The sequence below is a fragment of the Sus scrofa genome, chromosome 2 (genome assembly GCF_000003025.6).
Source record: "Sus scrofa isolate TJ Tabasco breed Duroc chromosome 2, Sscrofa11.1, whole genome shotgun sequence".
In the NCBI taxonomy this organism is placed as follows: Eukaryota; Metazoa; Chordata; class Mammalia; order Artiodactyla; family Suidae; genus Sus; species Sus scrofa.
The window spans coordinates 92,412,394-92,435,301 of record NC_010444.4 but is presented as its reverse complement, the minus strand read 5'-3'; the positions used below and the strand labels follow the sequence as shown (position 1 = coordinate 92,435,301).

At 34.5% G+C, this 22,908-nt stretch overlaps 1 protein-coding gene across 2 annotated transcripts in view; it reads left to right on the top strand.

Annotated features, from left to right (window-relative positions):
• The window catches only part of EDIL3 (EGF like repeats and discoidin domains 3), a 431,857-nt gene that overhangs the window by 119,050 nt on the left and 289,899 nt on the right, over positions 1-22,908 (top strand). The gene's annotated exons all lie outside the window — the stretch shown is intronic.

Genomic DNA, 22,908 nt, shown 5'->3' with positions numbered 1-22,908 from the left:
ATGAGGACTAGGGTTTGATCCCTGGCTTCACTCAATGGGTTAAAGATCCAGTGTTGCTGTGACCTGCGGTGTAAGTTGCAGACAAGCTTGCATCCTGTGTTGCTGTGGCTATGCTGAAGGACGGCAGCTGCAGCTCTGATTTGACCCCTCGCTGGGAATTTCCATGTGCTACAGTTGTGGCCTTAAAACACAAAAACAAAAAATTAATTAATTAATTAAAAATACTTTTAGTGATTAACACTATACTTTAAAGGCACTACACATACAAGTTCAGTATAATAAATGTCTTAGCTTTCCAATATTAATATACATTTAAATATTAAACTCATTGGAAAATAATCCCTCAGTCAATTTATTCAAATTAAATAGTTAACTCTAAATAAAATAGAGTGCTGAAAGTACTCCCCAGTATTTTGTAGCTGTTCTGTTCATTATTTTTCTAAGATTATGTAATGTAATATATGGTGAGACAAAAAATATTCCAGCAGCATTGCTCTTCAAAGTCTCAAAAGCTCACAAATATTGAATAGTCAATGATCACATTTCAAAATGTTTTTCATCTGTAAAGTGCTTGGCACCTATAGTCAGGGATTCTGGGAAATTTCCATAATTTCTGAATAGTTCCCCATTAAGAAGATAGCTGTACTTTAAATAATTTAGCACTATGTCAACTCTATAGAGATTTTTTCTCTGATTAAAAGTCATACTATAATTTAGTTTGAAATCAATTTTATCTTTTTCATGTCAATACTAAGAAGTAAAAAAATGAAACTATATTTTCAGTATAAGAAAACCTATCATGTGTTGGATTACTTTTTTGGCAGCCAGCGTAAACCTTGGAAACCTCAGAGGTTTCCATAGTTTAAAAAAAAATAGTTTTGAAGAAGTAATAGTGTCTGAGTACGGAATGAGTTTGAGCTACTCATCATTGTATCTAATGCACCTAATCTAGTACCTTAATGTAGAGTAGGAGCCCGATAACTGTTGGTTGTATGAGTGAAAGAATAATTAAATAAAAACACTAATTTGCTCTTTTGGGCCACTAGTTATTGCATTTTAGTATGCTATTTTTAAAATGTGCTTTTCTTGCATTTTTTTATATTGGTATGAGTGTGTTATATTTGAAAAAGTTAATTATTGCTGAAAGGTGCTTTGTTCATTTGATTCATTTCAAAGATAACTGTCTTTTAAGGCTTTTATTAACTTGCTGCTGTTTTAGGGGATTTGATGCAGTGCCATAGAAATAAAACTGTTGTAACCACTTTGACCCAATCTCCAAATATGTACAGTCAGTTTCAGAGTTTAATATGAGAATCATATCCTCACAAAGTCTGTATCTCTGATGAAAATTAGAGTCATAAATATTCCTAACATGAATGCATGAATAGAATAACAGTTTAGCGTTAAATTTTAAGCTCCCTGACCCCAGATTGGCAGTGCTTTAGATTTGTAGTGTATAACATTTTTGTCACTGCTTTAAGAGACAAATCTGAAATTGAAGAGGCAAATGTGTTTAAACTAAGAGACCAGTCTGTTTTTAGAATTTTGAAGTACATACTTGAAGACTTCAGGTGATATTTTTAAATGTTAATTCAACATTTATCATTTTATCAGAAGAATGATACAATAGGCAGCAACACTTTAAAAACTAAACATTCCTCCATATTCTACATAGTTCAATGAGACTTTGAGAAATCAAATGCTTATAGAATTGTTTTACTTAGATTCATTATTCCATATTATTAAAAAAAAAAACTTACCTTTCTACCTCTTTTTAACTCTTACATATAGTCAGAGAATATCAAATATTTATTGAGTAAATATTCTTAATAGCAATGCCTTTAATTTCTAGATTACCTTATTTTTCATAGTTTAAAATGAATTATTGGTACACAGTATATGAACATTAGATCATTAAAGGCCATGCTGCCTTTTGAGTTTAAAAAATCTACTACTTTTCTGGAACATTTGTGGGACATTGTTTCCCTGATGCTAGATAACACCAGTGCATCTAAGAAGAGTTTTATACTAACCATTTTTACACAAATCAATTTATACTATCCACTTCTATAGTGCAGTAGAATTTTAAACCAACTCCTCCCACCCTCAAAAGCTACAAGTATTTTAATACAACATCTAAAAGACAAAATATTTTTACTTACACATTAATCCTCCCAAAGATGGAGATGTGTGTAAGGTTTCTGCTAACCTTTTGAACCATATAAATTGTGATTAAATTAAAGTTCTAAATTGCTTCCTTCTTAATTTCCAAAGGAAAGCAGAAATAATTTTGTCTCTACTGGCTTAAAAAGTTTTGTTTTTATCCTAACTTTAAAAGTTATTACTCAGAGTTCCCATCATGGTGCAGCGGAAACAAATCCAACTAGGAACCATGAGGACGCTGGTTCGATCCCTGGCCTTGCTCAGTGGGTTGAGGATCTGGAGTTGCCATGAGCTGTGATATAGGTCACAGACCCAGCTAGGATCTTGCATTGCTGTGGCTGTGGCTTAGGCTGGCGGCTATGGCTCAGATTCGACTCCTAGTCTGGGAGCCTCCATATGCTGCAAGTGCGGCCCTAAAAAGACAAAAGACAAAAAAAAAATTATTATTTCTCCATTTATTCTACAATCAAAAATATGTTCTCTTTATTGTAGTACATTTAGAGAGAATTTCAAATGCATGGTATTCTTAGAGATAAACATCGCCTCTTGATTTTACCTCAGATCTCATTACTTGCCAGTAGCCTTATTTTAAGTTCTTGATGTTACTTATTGTAAAGAAATCTTCATCAATTTTTGTGCTTTTATTCTTCTCTCTCAAAGAATTTCATGCCAGATAAGCCCAAAACACTTGACTACCTTTGCAATCAATCTTCACATTATTAACATTCCTACACTACCTGTGGAAATTTGGAGAAAATAACTTGCTCAGACTTGTGAATTTCATTCACTAGAGAGCATTGCTTTTCTTTGAACTTAATAGATACGTTTGTGTATTCCAATATCCATATTTTATCTCTCTTTGTCTCCATCTCTTTGGCTGCCTCTCTCTTTCTATTTCACTCCCGCTCCTCCCACCTCCCACATCTGTATATGACACACTTACACAGACCCAGCTAGGATCTTGCATTGCTGTGGCTGTGGCTTATGACACCTTACACACCTTGATATTCTCAGCCTTTTAGAATTATGAAGACTCACTTCTAATATCCACAAAAGGAAATAGGAAAGCATCCTTGTCATCAAAGGAAAGGGAAAAAAAAATTCTAGTTCCCATACTCTGATTTGAAAACATCAGCCAAATTTACCAGGGTTTGCACAGATGTACACTGGACGCTGCCACTTTCTCCAGGGAGCTTGTAGACAGAGCACATGTAGTTAAGCCCCAAATTACTTCCCAATTACCTACTCACATTCCTGGAGAGCACTGTGTAATTTGGAGCCAAATGTTGACACCCTCATTTCATAGAAAACATTTCTATAGCTGTTGAATATTCTAGCACTCACATATGGAAATATTGGGAATTATTAAATTCTCCAAGTTCCATGGGGTAATTCTCCTCTGTATGTTATCAGAGTAATTTGGTAAACTAATAACAAGTATAAATTTTACTACCCAATTACATAGCAGAGTAATACAACCAAAGGGAATGGAATAAGTGATTGACTTTAAAAAAATAAAATCTTTGCGTTCCCATCTTTGCTCAGCAGGGTAAGAACCTGCCATAGTGTCTGTGAGGATGTGGGTCAATCCAGCATGGGTTGTGCGATAAGGATCCATCATGGCTGCAAACTGCAGTGTAGGTCGTAGATGCACCTGGGATCCAGTGTTGTTGTGGCTGTGGCAGAGGCCAGCAGCTGCAGCTCTTATTTGACCCCCTAGCCCAGGAACCTCCATATGCCATAGGTGTGGCCCTAAAAAGAAAAAAAATAATTAAAAAAATATAAAAACCTTATTTTTCATTTATTCTTAAGTATTTATTGAACACTAAGTAATAGTTAACTAATGGTAGAGATGCAATAGTAAACAAATTTACAGGAATTGCTGTTTAGCTAGGAAAGCAGATAAATAAGTAAGTAAGTAAATAAATATGGTGGGTGTTGTGATGGAGTATATGGAGCCATGAGAAATTAAAGCAGGTGTCTTACTGTAAGCTAGGTATCAGAGAATGCATGCCTACCTGAAAAAAATATTTTTGACATAATTTTTAAAAATAATTTTAATCTACTGGGCAGAAAGGTAAAAGTATTCCAGAGAGAGAAAATATTAAAAAAAAAACCAGGAGATAAAAAAAGTAATAATTCCATAAACTGAAAGAAAATCCATAAGGCTAGAGCTTAAAAGGGGAAATATATGATGGTCATTAATGAGTCTAGAGATGGTGATGGTGGCAGATTCTGAAGTGTCTTCTGATGTTTTCGGTGATGCTGGATGCTGGAGAAGTGTGGGAGGGATGAATAGGCAGCACAAAAATGACTTTAGGGCAGGGAGAATACTCTGTCTCATATTGTAATATTGGCTATATGTTATTATACATTTGTCCAAATGCATGAGATGTACCACACCAAGAGTGAACCCTAATGCAGTCTCTAGAATTTGGATGATTATGATGGATAAATGTAGGTTCATCACTCTAACAAATGTGCCACTTTGGTGGGGAGTGTTGATAGTGAAGGAGGCTATGCATGTGTGGTATCAGAGTCTACATGGCAAATCTCTCCACCTTCCTCCATGTTGCTGTAACTCTAAACCTGCTCTAAAAAGTAATCTTTAATCACTATAACAAACATTCATACATTTGTTCATTTATTTATTTGTCCATCCAACAAATATTTGTGGAACACATTGTATGTGGTAGGTACTCTTCCTGGCAGTAGGGAGATAATCATTAAAAAAGAGACTTTGCCTTCACAGACTTCTGGTCACAAATAGACCATAAATCACTACAATTATCATGGTAAGCGCTATTTAAAAAATAAAGACTAGTGTAAGTTAGAATAAGAGGAGGTATATTTTTGGATAGGACTATGGGGAAGATTGAGCAGGTGATGTTTGAACAGAGAGAGAAGCTGAGATACCTTCATTGTACAAGGATAGCAGAGAGAGGACAATAACTAGAGAAGAATTGGGGCCAAAAGAGGTTTTTCCTTTAAGATGGAACTATAATGGCATTATGATTTGGAAATATTATATAAAACCTAAGCTTGTGTTTTACTAAGAATAAACTGTGTTAGATGACTCATGTAGCTATTTCATTGATATTTAGCATACATTCAGACTACCAGTCTGAAAACAAAGGATATAACCATTGGAATGTGGTCATAATTTAAAATTCATCATCACTTTTAGAAAGGAATTTAAAGTACCTGTGTTTTTGAGAGTGGGCTCAGTGCAGGATAACAAAGTTAGCATATTATTTCTTTTCTAGTTCTTCCTCTTTATTCTCTCTGGAGCTGCATTGCCTTCGCAGGTTTTCTCATTTAGAAAAAATAAAACAAAACATGAAGGTGCTTTATCCTGTCCTATCTTCTTCCCTCTTCTACATATTGAGTCAAAACTTATTTACTTTTGGTAATTGACATCCCTTTTCACACATAAATTCAGACTTTTTTTAAATTTGTGGCCTTTAAACCTCAACCCTGCTAATCTTTTACCTGCTTCCATTTCACTCTGAGAAATTGGTTACATTTACCTCCAAAACACAAAGTACCTCATAAAAATTAAACACACAGAAACACACTCCAATTTCCACTGTCCATCTTGCCCCAAGAATAGCCTTGTTCATGTTTAGCTTTTAGAATGTGATCAGTGTCAGAATTTCAAGGAGTGTAATAGAGACTGACTGTGTCTAAAAGACTTCTTGTTAGTGACCCTGAAATATCAGAATGTTAACAAGCTTTAAGTAGATCTCTTGGGTAGAGTGAGGCTATTTTTAGATTTTTGAACTTTGGTTACCAAATGAGAGTTTTGGTAAATTTCAGTTAAATTATCCATATGTTTAGATGAAGTTATGAGTAGTTGTCAATTTTTTTCCCCATAAGATTACTTCTTGGACTAAGGAAGGATAGCTCATGATTGAATCCATATTTCTAGAAATTTTCATAATGAGAACTCTTCTGCATAGACTAAAATAGTTTCTCAAAAGCTGCTAGCCATGGATGATTGCTAAGAAATTTCCCAGTCTGTGAGAGTCAAAGAGAATTATTTTCAGAATTATATTTACTTGCTTTTCTGATAAAAAAATGATTAAATACATTTGTTCATACAAATGTACAGTTAAGATGTCAGAAATAATTTAAGGGAAATGTTTTGCCATTTATTTTGTGTATGTTGCAGAAAAATAATTTTCTTTTATATACGTAAAATTTTCCATAACATAGCTTATAAACCAGCTTATTATTTTTAAAATGATTCTACTTTATTGGTAATTACAATGATTAGAATTTGTTAGCTTGCAATTCCAAGCCCTAACGATTATATACTAACTCCAGAAAAAATATAGAGAGCATCAAAGAACTTCAGAAAATATCAAGTACAGAAATCTTCTCTTGCCCAGTCGAAAGATGAGTGCCAGTTTGTGCTAAGACTTGTATTTTAAGAAAAAAGAAGTCCCCATCGTGGTTCAGCAGAAATGAATCTGACTAGCATCCATGAGAACATAGTTCCATCCCTGGCCTTGCTCAGTGGGTTACGGATCTGGCATTGTGGTGGGCTATGGTGTAGGTCACAGATGCAGCTCAGATCTGGCATTGCTGTGGCTGTGGTGTATTCCTGCAGCTAGCCTGGGAACCTCCATATGTCATGGGTGTGGCCCTAAGAAAGCAAAAGAAAAAAAAAAAAGACAATGTTATACATTACACATACATATATACACATTCATTCTTTTTCAGATTCTTTTCCTAGATAGATTATCACAGAATATTCAGTAGAGTTGTCTGTACTATATAGCAGTTCCCCACTGGCTACTCATTCCAGTGGGGAATGTGATACATTAAAATTTTTTGATTTGTACCATTTAAACCACTGTCTTTTTTTCTGAGAATATACCCTAGCCTGGGAACCTCCATATGCCATGGGTGTGGCCTTAAAAAGACAAAAAAAAAAAAAAAAAGGCAATGTAACATATGATTTTTCTAAGTTTTATTCAAGTATAGCTGACTTACTATGTTGTGATAATTTCTTCTGTACAACTAAGTGATTCAGTGATACATAGACAGTCACTTCATATACCACAGTGTGCATGTAAGTGGGGGGAGAGACGGATTAGGGGCTTGGGATTGGCATATGTGCACTGTGATACATTAAAATTTTTTGATGTGGAGTTCCCGTCGTGGCGCAGTGGTTAACAAATCCGACTAGGAACCATGAGGTTGCGGGTTCGGTCCCTGCCCTTGCTCAGTGGGTTAATGATCCGGCGTTGCCGTGGGCTGTGGTGTAGGTTGCAGACACGGCTCGGATCCCGAGTTGCTGTGGCTCTGGCGTAGGCTGGTGGCTACAGCTCCAATTCGACCCCTAGCCTGGGAACCTCCATATGCCGCGGGAACGGCCCAAGAAATGGCAACAACAACAACAACAACAACAAAAAAGACAAAAAAAAAAAAATTGCCTGATGGGAGGGGGAGGGAGTGGGAGGGATCGGGAGCTTGGGCTTATCAGACACAACCTAGAATAGATTTACAAGGAGATCCTGCTGAATAGCATTGAGAACTATGTCTAGATACTCATGTTGCAACAGAAGAAAGGGTGGGGAAGAAACTGTAATTGCAATGTGTACATGTAAGGATAACCTGACCCCCTTGCTGTACAGTGGGGAAAAAAAAAAAATTTTTTTGATGTGTACCATTTAAACCACTGTATTTTTTTTTCTGAGAATATACGCTTCCTATTAATTAAGGATAAATGCCTTTGTGAATGTACCCTTCCTATTAATTAGGGATAAATACTTTTGTGAATGAAATGAATGTAGATTTGTATCACTGAGCTTTTTATGCTTAACAAATTACAAGTTGAGTTTAGACACAAATTCATCTCACAATTGTGTGAGTTACTTAAGAGGTATTCTGGTTGATTGGTGCAGTGTCGTAGAAGATGATTTGGCTGGAATGGCATGTCTCTGTTTCCTTACCTAGTGGTGGTGGAAAGATCTGAAGAACAATGAGAAAAGTCAAGTTCCAATTACAGGCACTTTTCAAGTCTTAGCCTGTGTCACACTAGCTAACCACACTTTTGATGGGAGGATTTGCCACCTCATATCACAAAGGTGAGGATGCAAGAAGGGGAAGAATTTGCAACTAGTTTTACAATTTACCATGGAAAGTTAGTTGCTTTTTTTTCCATTTCATTTTCTTTACAGTTTTTATTGGCAATGCAAAAAGTTAGTAAATATGTAGATACATTTGTAGATGTGTATTTATATGTCACTAGCTATGAATTCAAAAATTTTAGTAATACTAACTTTTATCAAATCCTCTATTTTTTTTAATAATAAAACACCTTAAAAAGGAAAAATGATTATTTTCTGTTAGTTTTAGGAAAATACATGGAAAACATTAGAAAAGGAAAAATACAAAGTAACATCAAATCATCCTTTTTATTCATATTCCAAGTGGAGTGGCATGAAGTTGGTTGTGGCACTGTCAAATTGCACAGTTCTATCCATTTATAAAAATTATTGCTTTAAAATGACAGACTAAATGCCAAATTTAGGGTTAATTTCTGGCAAATTTTTCTCTTCCAATTTCATTGGAAAGAGACCTATAGGAGACATGAAAATGATTTATAAATTAGTTAAAACATGCTGAACAATCTTTAAAACCTTGCATACTATTACTTGATTTCCTCTTCTCCATTGAATTTCACCATGAATCTCTTGCTTGATTTTCGTAATTACACCTATTTTTGTTTTCTTTTAATTGAATTAAGTACACATTAATCCATGTTATCCCAGACAGAGCAAGTAATTAAAAAATAACATTATTTTTCACCAGTCATGACAAGGTATTAAAATTTTATTATTTCATGGAAATTGATATGTTGCTAGAAAATGAGCAAAATGTTCTTCCTGTGATTACAGTGGAAACAAGAAAATGAAAACATAATTATCTTTAGGCTGAGTTGCTAAATGCTGTTCATAGGAAGAAGAGTGTACAGTGTGTATATTGCTTTTATATATTGAAGCCAAATTTTAGAATTTATATCTTATTAGAGTTTATTGATTTTCTTGATTACAAATGTAATAAAACTTACAAAATACAAAGTAAAAGAAGTAAATTAAAAGTATCATAACCTTAGGTTATATATACTTTCACTCTTTTTTAAATCATTTACCTTTATCTATAGATCCTTCATCTCTGTATATAGCCATATATATATATAAAGTCATAGTCATATAAAGAGTGATAGCAATTTAAGTTGACACCTTTTTTACAAAATTATCTGCATGTGGGTGTTTATGAGTATATATATACAGTGCATAAAACTTATACATACCATATTCTTTGATCACTTTTTTTCACTTAGGATATGAAATTACTATCTTTCCATTTCATTAAAAATTCTTTCCTGGAGTTATTTAAAATATCAGGCTACAGAGTTCCCATCATGGCTCAGCAGCAACAAACCCGACTAGTATTCATGAGGACGCAGGTTCAGTTCCTGGCCTTGCTCAGTGGGTTAAAGGTCCAGTGATGCAGTGAGCTGTGCTGTAGGTTATGGATGAGGCTGGGATCCTGCATTGCTGTGGCTGCGGTATAGGCCAGCAGCCACAGCTCCAATTCAACCTCTAGCCTAGGAACTTCCATATGCCACATGTGTGGCCCTAAAAAAATAAATAAATAAAATAAAATAAAATAATATATCAGGTTAACATTTCATCATTTACCTTCATTTTACTTACCCAGCCACTATTTTTGGACATTCAAGTGCCATGCAAATTTCCTTTATTGGTAAACACTGTTTTAACTATATTTTGTGTATATTCACCATTGTCTCCTTAGACTAAATTCTTAAAAGTAAATGTTTGGGATAAGAGTTACTTGGAAACCTTTAATATCATAAAGATTGTATGGAAAAGGCTAAACACTTTATCATGATAGATTTATAATGAAAAGAAACCTTAATGGGCTTAAATCTTCTTAATCACTGTAATGTAGATTTGTGGTTATTTGATTAGTGTGAGAGGAGAAAATATATGTTTGTAGAGTAAAAGAAGAGATTGTTGTCCCATCAAATATATTTTTAAAATAGCATATGAGGACTACATCCCTTTTTATTTCTCTTAAGCAATTATTATATAAAGCCATAAATCATTTTAAAAGGACAGACTATAAAGAGGCCTATAGAAAATCCAGTTTTATTTGTACAACCATGAAGAAAAGGTTAAGGTAAGGTAAGAACACTAAGAGAGGGAACAGGCATTTCATTAAAGAAGCATTAAAAATGGCTCTGGAGCATCTAGAGCATGGAACACACTTAGAATGACTGGATAAAGAAAGCCTAAGAAGGTTACAAAAGGTAGGAAGTGGGAAAATGATTAATATGATGTTAGTGAAATGTTATTGGATGAATGACAGCATATTTGTCCTCAGCTTTCCTCTTAGCATTATGTACACAATGGAGAGAATGAAGAGAAAGAGATGAAGCATTAAGAATTCACTGAAAACAATATTTTGATAGGTTGATATTTATTTCTTAAAATTATTAGAACCCCCCTGTAGTAATTTAATGTTAGTAAATTAGATTGATCAACAAATCTTCTTGGCACCTACTATGTGCTAAAATCATACTGTCATGAGAAATTACAGGAGTAAAGCGTAAGGGTCACTACAATGAAATAGAAGGCATGCATCTTTCCTCAAGGAGCTTCAAGTACATGTCATTGTGTGTGAAGTCTTATTTGGCCACAGTCCATGAAGCCAGAGGAAAACTGGGTGACACCTCAAGGTAACTTTGTCTTCTAGGGCAATTTATTATTCAACATATATCAAAGTATTTATGTGAAGGCAAATTCTGGCATCCGTATTTAAAGTACAGTGGCAACACATAATTTTTATTTTGATAGACTTTTTATTTTTATACTAGTTTAAGGTTAACAGAAAATTTTAACAGAAACTACAGGGAATTTCCATTTACATCCTGCCCCCATACATGCTTAGCCTCCTCCATTAGCAACATCCCTCATCAGAGTGGTACACATGTTACAACTGATGAATCTACACTGAGGTTTCATTACTTCTCAAAGTCCATAGTTTACCTTATGGCTTACTCTTTAAATCAGTCATATAATGAGAGAGAATTTGGGCAGAATCCTCTTTAGAATATATATTTTTTTCCCTCTGAAGGTATAAAATTTACCAAACTATGATTTAAAATGGAAAGCAATTAGAGTTCCCTTTGTGGCTCAGTGGTAATGAACCCAACTAGCATCCATGAGGATTCAGGTTTGAATCCTGTCCTCGGTCAGTGAGTTAAGAAGGATCTGGTGTCGCCATGAGCTGTGGTGTAGGTCACAGATGTGGCTCATATCCAGGGTTGGTGTTGCTATGGTGTAGGCCAGCAGCTATAACTCTGATTCAGCCCCTGGCCTGGGAACTTCCATATGTCATGGATGCAACCCTAAAAAGACAAAAAAAAAAAAAAAAAAAAAGGACAACAATCAGTATTTACTGTTACCTTTATTTATTTTAATCAAAGAATCAAAGCTTGGAAAGTAAAGTAGGGAGAATCCAATTTCATTTCCTCAGTAAAAGAACCACAAATAAGGGGGTTTTCTTAAGTACTGATCCTAGGAAAATGTATCAAGTAAGAATTAGCACCTTCTTTGCATAAAATGTTGAGAAATCCCTATTATGTCTTTATCTCGTAAAAATTTAATGGAGAAATTTGACCCCAGTGCTTCATTGAAATCATAGAGAGCAATTGAGTACAGAGCTCATCACTGCTACTCATCAACACAGTAGCTCTCACATATTTTTAACAAGACAGATGTTTGTGTCAACTCAGGTCTCTTTCAATCAGTGGCATTGGCTCTGCAGGAAATGGATAAATCAGGGTGCATCCCAGAATGTGCTTTGGGCTCTGAGGTCAGCTTTTGTTAATTATTCAACTATGGTGGTTGAGCTACATTATCTCCACAATGATTTCCTGACCCAAAACCTCTGTGGTAAGGCTCACATCACAAGCAGATATTCTGGCTATTGGGCCATTGTGTCCTGAAATTGAAGTGTGGGACATTTATGCAATTTACCAATCACTATAATGCCAAGAATATTTTTCCCTCACCCCTTTCTCTTTAGTAACATCTCATATTTTTAGCATTCTCTATCTATTAAAATGCTAATATATATATATTATTCTTGTAGTAATCTTGAATTAGTTGAGCTAATACCAATCTCAGTGTTAAAAGGGAGAGTGAATCTGTGATAAACACAATGATTATACTAAGGTCATACATAGATTCCTGCTCAAAGATGGGCAGAATATGTGTCAAACCTGAAATCTTGTCCCATGCTTTTCCACAGTCCAGTGTTTGTGTCCAGATTAAAGTGTGCCTGTTATACATATGAGGATGGATACTTTGAAGCAATGAGAGAAGCTGGAGCTATAATAACAATAACAACAACAACAATAATAATAATACTTCTAATTCCAGTGTTGTCATGCTCAACATGCTCACTTAGAATTCTTTAGGAACACATTTTCTAAAGAATCACATCATGATGTGATTAAGAACTAATTCAGCCAGACTGAATTCAATTTCTGATTCTTCTCTTTACTACCTTTATTACTTTTGGGCAAGTTGCTTAATCTCTTGATGCCTTCCTTCCTTATGTGTAAAATCCGAATAATAATAGTACCAAGTTCGAAGGGGTTTTGTTCAATTAAAGAGAATTAGTAAATGTAAGGTTCTTAGAATAGTTTCTGCCTTAGAATAAAAGCTATGTAGGATTTATGAAATAAGTAAATAAAAATAGCTAAACCTTATAGACAATTCAAAAGTCACATGCAGAAATTAGGCTTCTAAGTCCCTGAATATTCTTCCATCATTTCAGTCATTAATGACATTGTTGAAATGTCCAATAAATCCTGACCTATTATTTTTATGTCAGGATTTGTCCTGCTTGTGCTTGAATATGCAAACTGGGGGCAATTTAGCTGTCAGCTTTTAATTTTTCAAAATTTTATTTTCTTCAGTGTATAATTTGACAAATCACCTACTTATGGGAAAAAAAGGACCCTATGTTTTATTATTTGAAAATTATGAGTAATGTAAGTAATGCTTGCATAATTAGGAATTGGCCTTTCAGGAATACAGCTTTCCTTATGCTTATAGCAAATAACTTATGAATTGAATTTTCTTTGCAAGACTGCAAAATAGGAATCCTGTAAAAGCATAATAAATACCAAGTTGGAATTTATGACAACATATTAATACGAGGTTCTTAGATGTGCTACATCAACAATAAGCTCTTTACGGCTTTGTGTAAAGATAGAATCACAAAGCAGAAAAAGACCAGGAAGTTCTCATTGTGGCACAGCAGAAACAAATCTGAGTAGTATCCATGAGGATGCGGGTTCCATCCCTGGTCTCGCTCTGTGGGACGGGGATCCGGCATTGCTGTGAGCTGTTGTGTATGTCACAGACCCAGCTCAGATCCCATGTCACTGGGGCTGAGGCATAGGCCAGCAGCTAAAGCTTGGATTCAACCCCTAGCCTAGGAACTTCCATGTGCTGCAGATGAGGCCCTGGGGGGAAAAAAAAAAAAAGGCAGAAAAGAAAACTAAAATATTTCACTTAATGAATATTATTGAACATTGCTGATATGCTGTTCCTGACCCCCAGAGCCTAGTCTCCCCTTTGTCTATAACCCCAGGATAAAGGGCTTGACCTTGAGATACTTATAAAGATATAGCCCCTTGGAAAGGGACTATAAAACCCACACATCAATAGTCATTACATAATTCAGAAAATAATCATAATAAGAGGAAAGTAATGTGCTTAGGTGTCAAGAGCAGGTAAGGTTACTTCCAGACATAGGGATCAAATTTGATGGGTGAGATGGCTTTTGAGATGGCTGAAATGGATGTGCTTCACCAATAAAATTATTACATGGTAACATTTTAAACAAAATATAGGATGATAAAAATCACAAAGATGAGACTCTTGGGAACATAGTTTTCAATGTTATTAACAGTATTATCCCAGGAACATGATTCTGTAATCTCTTTTGCTAATATATAATTGAAACATACAAACATTATAAAAACCAAACACAAAAGTCTTAACTGAATAGTATTTGTGTTAATTTTTAAGTACTAATTTAGGCTTTTGTTTTGAGGATTAAGATGTGCTGTTTTTTCGATTACTTTTTTTCCTTCCTCCAAGACATATCTCTTTTTCAATTCATTAATTATTGCGATTATTTTCATTAAGACTTTGTCTAGTAATTAGCGGATTGGGAAAAGAATGTGACATTGACTAATATTAATGTGAATTTCTTACCTAGAATTTCTAACCAGAAATTAATTGCTGAAAGAAACAACTGTAAAGTTCAAAAATAGTTTTCAGGATACTCTTCTATGACTAGAAATGTCCGTTGGCATGTGGAAAATCCCATGAGAAATCACAGAATACTTATATCCTCCTAGATGGATACCTAGTCCTGGGCACAAAGGAAACTGTTTCAGTGAAGACAAATGTTTGGTTTTCCTGTCTGTGAACTTAATCAGCTACAAATGAAATACAAACAAACTATATTTTTTGCTAGAGAGAAAATGAAAGACTGGAAAAATACCTTTAAGGCTTTGCTTGGTTTCAAAGTTTTGCAGTTTTTCCTATTGCTAAGGTGCTTTTAGCATTGCTTGCAAGCCAGTCTATTCTCCCTTGAACTTCACCCCATGTCTCCCTCCTCCTCTTTTTTTCTGCCCAATCTTGACTTTAAATAGGAAGGAGATAAGATTAGTAGTCGCTGGTGTTCTAAGAATTGGTCTATAATATGAGGAGGAAGGAGAGAATGGAAATAAATTAATTATTTACTCTTTTAGTTCATAATACAGCATTAGACTATTAGTTGTAACATTGCAGCCTAAAAAAGGCAGGTAATGATGCCATTGTATTTCATAATAGTTAGAGCTCATCTGGGCATCTAATTAGTGTTGCTATAAAGATTTCATTCTTGTTGCACTATTTGAAAGACCTTGACACATTTGCATTTATTAGGAGGAGGGTAACTAAAATGATAACCACATCATATACCACAATATATGAAATTAAGTAGAGAATTTTCTGTCAGTAAATCTCCTCTTTACTGAGGATAACATAGTTGGTCTTCAAATATTTGAGTAGAGAGTATGTCCAAGAAAGTCACATTATTCCATTGTTTTCCACAGGCTATCTTTAGGAGAGTAATGTGACATGTTTTTTCTTTGTTGTTTTTTTTTTTTTTTTGTGAGATTATGAGTTCCCTGGCACTAAACGTTTTGAAGCAATGTTTAGGTTTTGGGTTGGCAAATTGGACTAAGTGACCTTTAAGTTTGGTTTGGATTTAAAATTCTCTTTTGCAAAGTTGCTTTACATCCTTTTTTTCTGAGCAGGTTGTTTTCTAGACTGTTTCTCAACAGTTTGGAAGAGTAGGAGTTAATAGTGTGCATTCTCAACTTGAAAATAACCTCAAAGATAAGAAGAATGGGCCTTGGGCCCTCCCAGAATAGCCCTGTACCTTTATTCAATTTCATTGTCTCAACGTTAGACCTGTCCACTTTTTTATCAGTTGAGTTCCTTAAAGACATTCCAATTAAGGAAAAATTCAGCCTAGGGAGACAAGTTTTGAAGACAGGGAAATTACATTGTCAATGTCATTTGATTAACACCTGAATGTGGCTACACTGACTATTTCCTTTTAAAGAAGGTCCTAATGATTCCAAAAAGAAAGCATTTAATTTTAGCTTCTATTTTAACAGGCAGGAAAAAAAAAACCCTCTATAGCAGTCATTAACTCACTGCTGAATAAGTCAGTGGCACATTAGATTAATCGAGTTCTGTATGGGCAAGCAGAGGCTGCGCTTTATCTCTTATAGTTAGTGTCCTTGGAATGAGTTCAAACTACATGAAAAAAAAAAAAAATAGTAATTCCCCTTGGCCAAAGAGAAGCAGGTAGATTCACCAGAGATATCTTTGCTCTTTTCAAGTTACCCCTTCCTCTGTTTTTCCCCTTCATCTTTTGAATTTCAAAAGATATTTTAATTAAGCCAAATGTGTGGATCTATATTTAGGGAACCCATCATGTCAAAGCCATGATAAAATTTTTGAATTCTTCTTTGGAATATAAGCAGTAAAAAGGGAATGGTATTTTACTAAAAGGCTTCACAAATTTCAAAAGTGGTATAAATGTCATGTTTGAAATAACTAACATATTAAGTTCTTGACTGTGTTCATATACACATATTATATGCCACTATTTTGTAATAATTTTCTGACTTCAAATAGTCGTCATTAATTTTTTAAAAAAACATGGAAGTTTTAAATCGCTTAATGTAAGAATATTATATTCAGTATGTAACTCTATATATCCCTAGTAAGTTGAGGGTGATGGGTGGGGAAATCTATTAGTCTAAGGCTGCATCTGCTCAAGCTCAGAGCTTAGCCATTTCTTTGTGTATTGTGCTACTCAGACATGGGACACTGTAACTTTTACTCAATCTCCATTAATAGTAATTCCTGTGCAAAGGAGTAACTTTCATAGGAAGAAGTCACAAATGCAATATTGTCCAACATATTTAAGAGGTATGTTACTAAAGATAGGCTGACAGCATAAAAGAGGACTCTTTAAAAGCCTTATTTATAAAAATTGAATAGTTTATGTTGTGTTCAAGATTATGAGCTCTTATTTATTTAATATATTTATTTGATCATTGATTTTTGTTTTATCGTTCTACCATTATTCAAATGGAATCCAAATAGTATTTCCTTGAAATACTATTTCTTAGAGAAAAATCCTGAATCCCTCCAAATACCATTCAGTAGAGACTTAGTCACATAAATTATGGTTTATCCACAAAATAAAATATTATTAAAAACTGTCCATATTCACTTATTGTATTAAAACAGAAAAATATGTGCAATATATTAATGAAAACAAGTTATAGAACATATTATATAATTCTTTTTATTTATAGTATAAACATTTAATTATAACTCTATATTATTTATATATATATATGTATGCTGTTTAAGAATTTTAACCTCAAAATTCAGTTTGTGTTTTTAGTTGATAATTCAGATGATTTTTTTTTTTTTTTTTTTTGTCTTTTTAGGGCCATACCCACGGCATATGGAGGTTCCCAGGCTAGGGGTCTTAATCTGAGCTGTTGCCACCAGCCTATGCCAGAGCCACAGCAATGTCAGATCTGAGCCATGTCTGCAATTCATAGCAACGCTGGATCCTTAACCCACTGAGCGAGGCCAGGGATCGAACCTACAACTTCATGGTTCCTAGTCGGATTTGTTTCCACTGCACCACATCGGGAACTCTGATAATTGAGATGATTTAATGAATGTAGTAAACATATATCTGTTTTCTAATGCAAACATTAAGCCATTATAACACTGGGTTTTGGGCCAACCTCTTAATCAAAAATCTCTTCTGACATGAACAATTTATATCCTGTGGTTTCCTTCAGTGGAAGCTGTCACTGAGATTCGGGCCAATATTGCTGACTTATCCATTACTTTCTCGGTTTTGGTTCTTTTGGTTTTAACTGATTTACTCTTCAGATTAGCTCATTTGTCCAGACTTACAGAATGAATTGAAGTTGAAGTGAAGAGCTTCCCACGCATAAATAAAGCAGAAATCCATCAAACATGAGCCTGATGGTATAAGCTTCCTTCTATCAGTTGCTGTGAAACAGAACAGTATAGATGCCATGACTATTTGCAGTTCACATATGACGAGCAAATAACCTCAGCTGCAGGGCTTTCCTATCACATTAAACAGCATTCTTCATTTTCCAACCTCCTGTATTAATTTTTCACAAAGATTATGAATTAATTGTATTGGAAATTGATAAATCTAAGCAATCATTTATTGACTCCTGCCCTGCTTTATCTTTCACAAGTTTCTTTTATTTGTCCATGAATTGTCAGGACGTCTTAGGTTTAATTTTCCATTCCCTTTTTACATGGCTCACAATAATGTAAAAACAGCCCTTAAATTCACTTATTGGGGCTTCCTTTTCTCATCTCTATAAACCAGATAGCTTTCTAAAAATATTTACTCAGTACTAATTACGTACACTACACAAAATTAAAACATAACCACTACCCTTGGTAGAAGGACCACAGATAACATCCAGCTTGGGAATAAGACTGTGAAATACTATTGCCACTTTGTTTAGAACTGGGTTTAGGTTATAGTTTCAAAGCTACTGGGGGATGTTAGGGGGTAACTAAATCTGGAAACTAAAATAAATGCTAAAAATGGAAGGTGATGAGACTTGCATTCATTTTACAACAATGGAAGAATTTAAATAAGGAGGGAGGGCACATTGAATAAACAAAGGACGTTTGAGGACAGTTGTATAAATACATGAAATATTGAATTATAGGCCGTTGTAATGTCAAATCACTAAGCTTAAAGATCTTTAATGCTTTTTTAAGTAGCAAAATGTGTCCTAATTATGTCTTCAAAGTCTCTTTAATACTAGCTAGGATATGAATATAGGTTAACTTGCCAGCTACCCTATGCTCTGGTTTAGTTTTATAAATTATATTTTTTTTTACTTAGTAGAAGAAATGAAACCAAAGCTTCCATTCATTCTTTTTATTTAATTATTTATTTATTATTTTTAATGATTTTTTATTTTTTCCATTATAGCTGGTTTGTAGTGTTCTGTCAATTTTCTACTGTACAAGGTGACCCAGTCACACATACATGATTTTCCTCATTTGGACCTCTTTCTAAAATGAGAAAATCACACATGCCCTGCTAATTGCATTTAACATGATTCATTGTATAAATAGTTTGTCATGTGAGCTCTGTTACTACTAAGAAAGTGCATTTAGTAAATCCATTTTGGTGGATCTAATTATAAACTATAGTTTGATACTTTTTGGGTTAAAATCGCAGGTTTATTTTTTCAGGAGGTAATCCATTGGTTATTAGAGCAATCATTGTCTTTGTAGGCATTACTCCTTTTCTCTTTCATGTCTCAAGAAAGAAAATCTTATTTAATGACTACCTATAATCATATAAGTTACAATGTGTATATATAATTACATAAATGTTTACATAACTAAAACATAGATAACATAAGTCTTTCTTTTTGGTAAGTCTAATAATGTAGCATAATGAAGCAACTGAATTTTATTGAGTAACACAGAGGACTATATTAAATATACACATATTTTCTTCCTTTCTTTCTTTTGAGAAATATGTATTGAGCCCTGCAGTGTTATAAATACTATTCTAAAATCTGTAGTCATAAGGGTAAGCAAAAGAGGCACATCCCTGCCCTCATGAAACTCCTAGTCTCATGAAAGAGATTACTAAACATACAAATAAATAAATACTTATATGCTAACTACATATGTACATGATTGTATTTTATGTACTGCATCTATTAACTCTATTCAAGTAGATACCATCCTCCAAACCTAGCACAGGAATCAAATTGCATGTCATATTGAAGATCAATAGAATAGAGAACACTTTGAAAATCTCTGGACATTTTTTATGCAAATACATTATCTACTACTCCTCACCATGACTCAGATGTTCTGCAGTTCTGAGAATGTAGAACTGACCACTGAGCATGCTGTCTGAAGTCTCTGGCCAAGGAGACTAGCATTCCTCTTCTTACCTTTACAAAGAAAAGGTTGGTAATAGCAACTTTTATTTTAGGTCCTGCAGTATGTTCTCATTGGGCCATTGGCCAAGAACAGATCAACAAACAATATGTCAAAACAAAAATATATAAGCCAAAACCTCTAAATACTTCTCTGAATACTTCCAGAGGCAACTCCACAACCTAGTTAAATGACTGAATTAACAAATTTGAAATGGTAATTTGCTCTTCTTTGCCTTAGTAATCACACACACACACACACACACACACACACACACACACTGATAGCATTTAACATCTGGGCAGGCATGAATAATCATGCATAAATACCATCATTGTTATTTTTGCATCACTGCAGTTGAATAACAACACTCTAAAATGTTGTGAGAATACAGGAATACATATTTCTTGTTGCTTTGCTCATGGAAATAATGAATTACATAGATAATTGTATATTTGCAAAGCATATTCAGTACATAATAAACTAGATTTATAGTATAGCAAACAAAATGATCCATAAGTCAATAAGAACTGAATAACATCTCTATGTAAAATACATTATAATGTGCTAAGAAATGTATTTCATATATCTCATAATGAGCTTTTCCTATTTGATGGTGAGGCATGCTGTGTATAGAATTGTTTTAAATAGATAGAATTTCCAATTTATAAAAATTTACTTAAAACACTCCAGGATAAGGTAAACAAAAGCAGGAGATAGAAGAATTGCTGAGCTCACATTAAGAGACTAGAGCCTGGCCAAGGAAGAAATATATGTGTTTTAATAGCACATGTATATCAGGGTTTGGGTTTGGGTAGTTACGTTCTTGACAATAACTATTCCCATCTCTTATGAGCAAATGAGAAAGGGAGGGAGGGGAGATATAGAAAGTGAAAAAAGTATGTAGGATGCCTTCTTCTTTGGCTAAGCATCAGCCCAGTTCATGAACATGTACCCTTTCAAACTGTCCTAAAAAAAAAAAAAAAAAGCAAACAAACAAAAAAACTGTGGACCAACTTCAGAATTAGAGGAATAGGTTTATTGTATCAAATCATGGAAAAATTTAAAAGCTGAGCTTTCAGACCCAGCTGCCCTCTGAAAGCACAGCTCTAGAATGTATGAATTTCTAGTCTTTCCTGCCTCAGAGATAATTAATTTCTTATGCCTTCTAATATATTTTAAATGGGAACAACAAAACTAGTTACAGTGGCTGCAAAATGCCATTAGTTGCAAATAAGAGAAAGCTCAGGGACAACCAGATAAACAATAAAGTGCACGTATTTTTCCTTAGAGCTAGAAGTCTAGAGTGAGGTCAGGATATGATTCATTGGCTCAATAATGTCATCAGTAATTTAATTTCCTTTTGTTTACCTACACAGTCTTTGAGCATCAGCTTCATTCTAAAGCTGGCTCCTATCATGGTACAAGGTGTCTGCCAACTTCCTTTTGGGGCCGCAGCCTCCCTTGTCCATATCTAAAGGAGTGAGAGAGGGGATTATTTGCAGACACTTTCTCAAAAGAAAATATCTTTCCAAGAGCTTCTCTTCACCCAAACACACACAAACCCATCTTGCACATGACTGTCCCCAAATGGGTCATATTCCTACCTAAACCAATAACTGTGGCCAGGAAAAGGGAAGAGATTTACTCAATCCGGAGATACAGACTTCCTCTAAATCTGTAGGAGGAGTCATCTTCCTCTAAGGCACTGATGCAGAAAAACCAACCTAAAGATATTATAAGTGAAAGAGCATTGAAAACCATGAAACAGCTGCAGTGTACATTGCAAAGGGTTTTCTAGAAACCTTCTAATTTATTGCTGCAGTTCCAACAACTGGACCCATGGCTCTGCAACAAACTTTCTATGAGTAGAGCCACAATTCTGAGCATTTAGTGTTCATAGCAGTTACTTACTGAGCTTTTTAAAAATGCAACAACCTGGGCTAACACCCAAAATTCAAATCCATTAGCTCTGTGGCATTTAAACAAATACCCCAGTGATTCTGTTATGGGCAGTCGGAGGATCATACCAAGTTAAATTCTGTATATTAGATACTTATTTTTTACTCTGTTTTCCTTCTGTCATCATAATTTCAGTATATTCTTCCACATTGTGACCAGGAAGAATAATACAGAGTTATTTGTTAGTTTGTTTTTATTTTTCTTGCTGTATGAGTTTTTAATTTCCAGGATTAGAGGAACTTGCATGTGACACACACACACACAAACATATATGTACATACATATATGCATATTTTTATTTGCTGATTTTATGACTTGCAAGAAGCAAATAGGAAGAGTAAGGAATCATTTGGGTCTCATGACATTACTTCTGTGATACTTATTTCACTTAAATGCCAATGAATAAACCACTAATGTCCACTTTGAGGTTCATTTTTACTCCTGGGACTCTTGCTGCCACCTATTAATATTTGATCATGCTTTGTTTGTTGCAGTTACCCTGTAAAGCAATCTTGGCCAAGGAGAACTGAAACAGTGAATTAATACCAATCCTATCCTAACCCTGTGGGGGGGGGGTTAATGATATATTGATTGGCTAATAATATGAAGGATGTGGTTAATAGTATGGATGTAGTTACATCTACATACCATGAGGAACTACCTCATTGGAGATATTGCATAGCAATAGAATTCTGTGCAGATTTGTGTGGCTTCTTTTCTAATATCATTAATTTGTTACAAACATGCTTTCAAGTAGTACATGCTGAAGTGTAGGTTAGTGCACTGCTTGCCCCAGGAGCTTGGGTTTTATCCTAATTCCTGTGGCTCCTATATGTTTGGAATTGCCTTTATTCTGTGCTTGCTTGTTCTTTCTTATCCATGTATAACGGAGAAATAAAATCTTAGCTCTTCTAATCTTTCTTTCTTGGGTATCACAGGCTTAGGATGTTTTATTTAACAACCTAGTCAGGTTCTTACCTGCCTATGTCTATTCCTGGATTGTAAGGAACTAGGAGTTTTCAAGGGAGCCTTTCATTTCTTGAAGGGGTTTCTCTTGTAGCCATTTCATACAGTTTTTGTTTTTGTTTTTCCCTTAGGCTAAGTC